The 7,379-nt window shown below is 51.5% G+C and overlaps 1 protein-coding gene across 1 annotated transcript in view; it reads left to right on the top strand.

Moving 5' to 3' along the window:
- Nucleotides 1-1,778: 1,778 nt before the first annotated feature.
- Nucleotides 1,779-7,379, top strand: part of LOC138564181 (zinc finger protein ZFP2-like) — a 61,951-nt gene continuing 56,350 nt past the window's right edge. The window contains exon 1 of the mRNA XM_069642890.1: nucleotides 1,779-1,898. The gene's annotated coding sequence lies outside the window, so the exon portion shown is untranslated. The remainder of the gene's footprint in view (nucleotides 1,899-7,379) is intronic.

Raw genomic sequence — 7,379 nt, 5'->3', positions numbered from 1 at the left:
AAGCATGGGGGTGCCATGTTCCTGTGGGGCGTGGGCTCTCACCAAGCATGGGGGTGCCATGTTCCTGTGGGGCGTGGGCTCTCCCCAAGCATGGGGGTGCCATGTTCCTGTGGGGCTTGGGCTCTCACCAAGCATGGGGGTGCCATGTTCCTGTGGGGCTTGGGCTCTCCCCAAGCATGGGGGTGCCATGTTCCTGTGGGGCGTGGGCTCTCACCAAGCATGGGGGTGCCATGTTCCTGTGGGGCTTGGGCTCTCACCAAGCATGGGGGTGCCATGTTCCTGAGGGGTGTGGGCTCTCACCAAGCATGGGGGTGCCATGTTCCTGTGGGGAGTGGCCTCTCACCAAGCATGGGGGTGCCATGTTCCTGTGGGGCCTCTCACCAAGCATGGGAGTGCCATGTTCCTGTGGGGCTTGGGCTCTCCCCAAGCATGGGGGTGCTATGTTCCTGTGGGGCGTGGGCTCTCCCCAAGCATGGGGGTGCCATGTTCCTGTGGGCTCTCCCCAAGCATGGGGGTGCCATGTTCCTGTGGGGCGTGGCCTCTCCCCAAGCATGGGGGTGCCATGTTCCTGTGGGGCGTGGCCTCTCACCAAGCATGGGGGTGCCATGTTCCTGTGGGGCGTGGGCTCTCCCCAAGCATGGGGGTGCCATGTTCCTGTGGGGCTTGGGCTCTCACCAAGCATGGGGGTGCCATGTTCCTGTGGGGCTTGGGCTCTCCCCAAGCATGGGGGTGCCATGTTCCTGTGGGGCGTGGGCTCTCACCAAGCATGGGGGTGCCATGTTCCTGTGGGGCTTGGGCTCTCACCAAGCATGGGGGTGCCATGTTCCTGAGGGGTGTGGGCTCTCACCAAGCATGGGGGTGCCATGTTCCTGTGGGGAGTGGCCTCTCACCAAGCATGGGGGTGCCATGTTCCTGTGGGGCCTCTCACCAAGCATGGGAGTGACATGTTCCTGTGGGGCTTGGGCTCTCCCCAAGCATGGGGGTGCTATGTTCCTGTGGGGCGTGGGCTCTCCCCAAGCATGGGGGTGCCATGTTCCTGTGGGCTCTCCCCAAGCATGGGGGTGCCATGTTCCTGTGGGGCGTGGCCTCTCACCAAGCATGGGGGTGCCATGTTCCTGAGGGGTGCATCTCTCTGCCAGATGTTTCGCTCTGGAGACAGACTGTGTGTGGAGCCGTGCGGTGCGGTCCAGCCGGGCAGAAGCCCCATTCCTTGTCCTGGTCTTACCTGTTAGAGCCCCCCCCTTTCCACCCCCCCCCCCCCCGCTCCCCCCAGATCCCTTCTGCACGCCTTCCTTTTGAGAATGTCCAAACACATGTTGGCTTTTCAATGCTCTTTCTAAAGCTGGATGCTCTGCCCCACTCCCCAGAAGCGACCCCCAGGCCCATGGTATCCACATGGGGGGGGGCTTAGCTCTCAGTGTGCTTATCCCCAAAGTAGTTCAATTATTCATCAGCCCGAGAAAAAGGAAAATAAGAGACGGGAGATAGGAAGGAAGACTCATTATAGCATCATACATGTTTTTTTATACCGCGCTTTCATCTGAAGCGCTTTACATACATTGGCAATTGGTACTCATGGGTTCCTGCAGGACGTGCAGTGCGTGAAGGGGGGGCGGTGGCAGAGCACGTGTGTCATTGGCATGTGCACAGAGGAGACTCCCGGGAGAGTTCCACTAGGAGCCGCCAGGGGGCGCGCGCCCCCCTTGCGTATCGCGGCCGCAACCGGAAACAGGGCTGCGTGACCGGAAGAAGGGGATTCCTCTTCCGGGTCAGGCCTAGCAGCGGCAGCACCAGCAGCAATCCTGCAACATTCACAAGCTTTTGTGAGTCCAGCCTGCGGCAGAGACTCATTCCAGACCCCCTCCCTCAGCCTCACCCGAAGGAGACTATCTGCCCAGGTAGGACATGCGCGGGACCTGCTCCTAGGACATAGGAACAGACTGCAGGAAATCTCCCCCAGGAGAGGGAGGGAGCTGGGCTCTTCTATACAGCGCCCCCTGCAGGGCTTTCCTCCCAGCTCTGGGGGCTCTTATCATCATTTGGGGTCAGGTAGGAAATGCTCAGGACCTGCTCCTGGGTTTATAGGAATATACTGAATAATCCTGGAGGAAATCTCCCCCAGGAGAGGGAGTGAGCTGGGCTCTGCTATACAGCGCCCCCTGCAGGGCTCTCCTCCCAGCTCTGGGGCTCTTATCATCATTTGGGGTCAGGTAGGAAATGGGCAGGGCCTTCTCTTGGGTTTATAGGAATAGACTGAATAATCCTGGAGGAAATCTCCCCCAGGAGAGGGAGTGAGCTGGGCTCTTCTATACAGCGCCCCCTGCAGGGCTTTCCTCCCAGCTCTGGGGCTCTTATCATCATTTGGGGTCAGGTAGGAAATGCTCAGGACCTTCTCCTGGGTTTATAGGAATAGACTGAATAATCCTGGAGGAAATCTCTCCCAGGAGAGGGATCGAGCTGGGCTCTTCTATATAGCGCCCCATGCAGGGCTTTCCTCCCAGCTCTGGGGCTCTTATCATCATTTGGGGTCAGGTAGGAAATGGCCAGGACCTTCTCCTGGGTGTATAGGAATAGACTGAATAATCCTGGAGGAAATCTCCCCCAGGAGAGGGAGTGAGCTGGGCTCTTCTATACAGCGCCCCCTGCAGGGCTCTCCTCCCAGCTCTCGGGCTCTTATCATCATTCTGGGTCAGGTAGGAAATGCCCAGGACCTTCTCCTGGGTTTATAAGAATAGACTGAATATCCTGGAGGAAATCTCCCCCAGGAGAGGGATTGAGCTGGGCTCTTCTATACAGCGCCCCCTGCAGGGCTTTCCTCCCAGCTCTGGGGCTCTTATCATCATTTGGGGTCAGGTAAGAAATGCTGAGGACCTTCTCCTGGGTTTATAGGAATAGACTGAATAATTGTTAAGATGTTAAACAATTACAGTGAAATAATGAGGACAGCATATTTGTTCAATGGTAGAAATGCAACCAGTTTATATTATGCTGTATGTAATTAGTTCAAGTTATGTGTGCATTAGTCTAGGCAAAGTATATATACAAGGCACCATTGTGACTTCATTTCATTCCAGTTTGAGATTCGAGAGATCGAAGGTTCTGAAAGGCAGTTGAGTTGATTCTCCGTGGCGGAGCCTGCTGCCGCATGTTTATACTGAATAAACATTTCGTTTGATGTTACGTGTGACGGCGCTTAATTTAACAATAATCCTGGAGGAAATCTCTCCCAGGAGAGGGATTGAGCTGGGCTCTTCTATACAGCGCCCCCTGCAGGGCTCTCCTCCCAGCTCTGGGGCTCTTATCATCATTTGGGGTCAGGTAGGAAATTCCCAGGACCTGCTCCTGGGTTTATAGGAATAGACCGAATAGTCCTGGAGGAAATCTCTCCCAGGAGAGGGAGGGAGCTGGGCTCTTCTATACAGCGCCCCCTGCAGGGCTCTCCTCCCAGCTCTGGGGCTCTCATCATCACCTGGGGTCAGGTAGGAAATGCTCAGGACCTGCTCCTGGGTTTATAGGAATAGACTGAATAATCCTGGAGGAAATCTCCCCCAGGAGAGGGATTGAGCTGGGCTCTTCTATAGAGCGCCCCCTGCAGGGCTCTCCTCCCAGCACTGGGGCTCTTATCATCATTTGGGGTCAGGTAGGAAATGCTCAGGACCTGCTCCTGGGTTTATAGGAATAGACTGAATAATCCTGGAGGAAATCTCTCCCAGGAGAGGGATTGAGCTGGGCTCTTCTATACAGCACCCCCTGCAGGGTTTTCCTTCCAGTTCAAGGTCCCTTGGCTATAGATGTACGCTGCACTGCATTTTACTCTTATACTGTGTGTGTGGTGGTAGGCAGAGCAGACGTTTTCAGATGCACAACGTACTCTGATACATATGCGATGCCTCGCTGTAGAGGAAAGAAATTCCTGTTTTATGAGCAAACATTTCTCCTGTTTTTTTTTCCCTTTTTACGTTTCCACTCTAAAATGCCCTAACTCCAATATTTGCTCATGGAAAAGTACAATCCTCTCTCTTTGTGGGCTTTGTGTGCTTAACTGGAAATTAGGAAGCGATATGTCTATTCCCCCCCGCCCCCAAAGCATCCATCTGATCTCCTGATCTGGTGCTCCCTAATTTAAACCTCCCACAAATGCAGGATAGTACTTTTCCAGAACGTTCACCTGTTGCAAGCATTCACTGGCATTCAGCCAAAATGTAACATGGAAATCTCCAAGAGGCCTCTTTCCCATGGGAGTGCGAAAGAAACCATAGTTTGCTTTCGGCTCCTGCACTATTATCTGGCGCTTTATTCAAAACAATCCCTGAAACATTGCAGCTTGGAACAATATGGGAGAGCTTGGGAGAGCTTCAAATGTGTGAACAAGTGATTCAAAGAATACAAAATGCAGCCCTCACTGAGGTTATGGAAAATGTTCACTGCTGCACCCAGTATGCAATATCGAATACACTCCATGTCTTTCAGTCAAAAATATAACGTTTTAAAAGTACTACAGATGGATTACCTGGTGCACGCCCCTGCCATGAATTCCCCCCGCGCCCCTTTCCTGGCTTTGAAGATCCCCTGGTATACTCTCCTGCCAGGTATCTCCACTTCCCCAAAGGCTCACTGCCTGATGCACCACAGTCACCAGGTTTTCTCATAACCTTTCAATTCTTTCTCTTTTCAGTATAACACTGTTCCTACTCCTTCACTGTTTTATACTCAATTGGCTTCAGTTATTACTTGTACCAACTTCCCCCATACTAGCATCCCTTATATGGCGGCTTGTTCAAGTTTTGCGTTTTAATTTCATTAGGACTGTTCATTGGCTTGTGCCAATGCTTGTTCCAATCTTCCCCATATTGACCTTTCACATATGAATAGTTGTACAGATCTTCCCTTCAATTACTTCATTAGTAACGTTAATTTGCTTTTGACGTTTACTTCAACTTTCCCCATATTGGCATCCCTTTATATGGGACTTAAACTTTTTTGTTTAAAAAGAAATTATATTAGTTTTTCAAACATAAAAAAACAATCGGCACTGTGTGCAAACAAGCAAACAAACCAAATCCCCCCCATACATACCCCCATTTAGCCAGCATTCAATGTCCATGGCACTGGATCGTGTCTTCAGCACATTGTGAGCTAAATATGATCACATTTTGAAACTGCGGGCCTTGGTCATGTACATTATGAAAAGACATTAATTTAACAATTGTATCTAGGTCACATTGTCAGGACATGGCACTGGTTCTGATGTTGTCGGGGGGTCTTCCCCAGCGCTGGACTGTCAGATCAGGAATTATGTGTAAGCATCCCACATACTACTGTTGTTGCATCTTCTGCGGGATAATGATCCCCATCCACTCTCCATATCAAAGCAGTACAATATGTCTGCCCTCCATTGAGAGATCCTGGGGCACCCCTCCCTCCACCCCCAAAGCATTGCGACTGTTCTGTTGGCCAGTATAAGGAGCACCCCACAAGCTTTCTTGTGTGCTTGGGCATTTCCTTAGTGTAGCCTAACAAGCACACCAATGGATTCGGGTCAAACGTCTGGCCTGTGACCTCGCTAATTGTTACGAACACCTGTACCCAGAATTGTTGCACAGCCGAAGAGCTCCAAGCTAAATGAAGGAAGTCTGCTTACTCCGAATGACCTTTTACACGCTTCCCTGAGGTGTTCGGGTGGTATTCTCTGGTCTTAACCGGTGTGTGATATACTGGTGCAGGTATTTAAAATGGACTAGTTTAAACCTTGCGTTGATGGCCCATTTTCTGGTCCCTTTGCAACAGTTTTTCCAAATCGCCTCTGATATTTCCCTCCCCACAGCTACTTCCCATTTCTTCTGTGGTGAGGGTCAGTCTCCCCTTCTGAAAGTTATGCACATGGGAGTATAGACTCGATATTACTATATGGCCCTGGGGACCCCGCAGCAGTCTCTCCAGAATGTGGGATACCGGTGGTTTTTCAGGGAAGGTGGTGAGCACTCGATCCAAGCTTACCCTCAGCCTATAGTACAGGAATATGTCAAACTGAAAGCTCTCCTTTTTCTCTCATCCCTTCTAACGTTATAAATGTCCCATCGGGAAAGAGGTCCCCAAAGTGTGATATGCCCAGCCTTTGCATCTCGCTGGTGAGAGGGATCCCCGGAATGTGAATTACAGGGAGCTCGGGGGAATCGAGAATATCCCCCCTAGTCTTGTGTTCTATGCGAGTCCAAGCTTTATAGGTGGCCTCCACCATATTCCCTGCACGTTGTGTTCTGTTTGGCGCAGTGAGGACGAGCGACCGCAGCAGGGCTGGCTCTGCCAGGGCTCTCTCCACCTCCACATGTATTCTGTCCCCTTGTGCACCATACCAGTATTGAAGAAGCCCTGCTTGCGCCACGTTATAGTAGGTCTCTAAATCGGTTAGCGCCAATCCTCCCTCTTGTATGGGAGCCACCAGTTTGTCCCAGGATACCCTAGGTTGCTTACCCGCCCATGTAAACTGTGAGATCTATGATTTCATGGTGATGAAATAACCCCTGGGTACCGCTTTTGGGGTATTCAGAAAGACAAATAAAAACCTTGGGAGCAGTGTCCTCTTGACAATGAATATTCTGCCATACAGATTAAGAGGCAGGTATTTCCATGTTGACATGGCATCCCTCGCCTTTTCGAGGGCTTTCATATAATTGGATTCGAAAACCACTTTATTGTCCCAAGCAATATTGATCCCCAAGTAATGAGTTTGGTCCATGTGCCACTGGAATTCTCCCCCCCCCCCCCCATCTTGGTACTGCCCAACCGCTTCTGTCATTGGGAAAAGCACCGATTTGGAGGCGTTTACCTTTGGCCTGGAGAGCTCCCCGAATTGCTGAGCATCTCTCATGATTAAATCAAGATTAGCCCTAGGGTTCTTAATAAACAAAACAATGTCATCTGCATTTAGCAAAATTACCACCCTGTGGGGGTGCAGTCGGACTCCACGGTGCAAGTGTAGTTCCCTGATTTGTTCCGCCACCGGCTCTATTGCCAGGGCGAACAACAAAGGTGAGAGGGGGTACCCTTGTCGCGTACCCCTCTCTAATGCTATCGTCAGGGTCAAATGACCATTAACCCTCACCCTGGCTACCGGCTGGGTGTTTAGTAGGGAGACCATAGCTATGAATTGTTCTCCCACCCCCATGCGTCTCATGACAGTGAACAGGAACGGCCATTCGACAGAATTGAATGCCTTAGTGGCATCTAGTAAGGCAGCAACTACTGGGTCTTCTTGGTGTCCTGCCTTGATCAACCCAAACCTTCTCCTGAGGCCATACGAGGTGGACCGCTCTGGGATGAAGCTGGCTTGGTCAGCCCTCACCATTGATTGCATCAGGGCCGATAACCGTGATGCTAGA

Source organism: Ambystoma mexicanum, chromosome 1p (genome assembly GCF_040938575.1).
Source record: "Ambystoma mexicanum isolate Mex_15411 chromosome 1p, UKY_AmexF1_1, whole genome shotgun sequence".
Lineage (NCBI taxonomy): Eukaryota > Metazoa > Chordata > Amphibia > Caudata > Ambystomatidae > Ambystoma > Ambystoma mexicanum.
The sequence above is the reverse complement of the archived record's forward strand: the minus strand, read 5'-3'. Positions and strand labels throughout refer to the sequence as shown.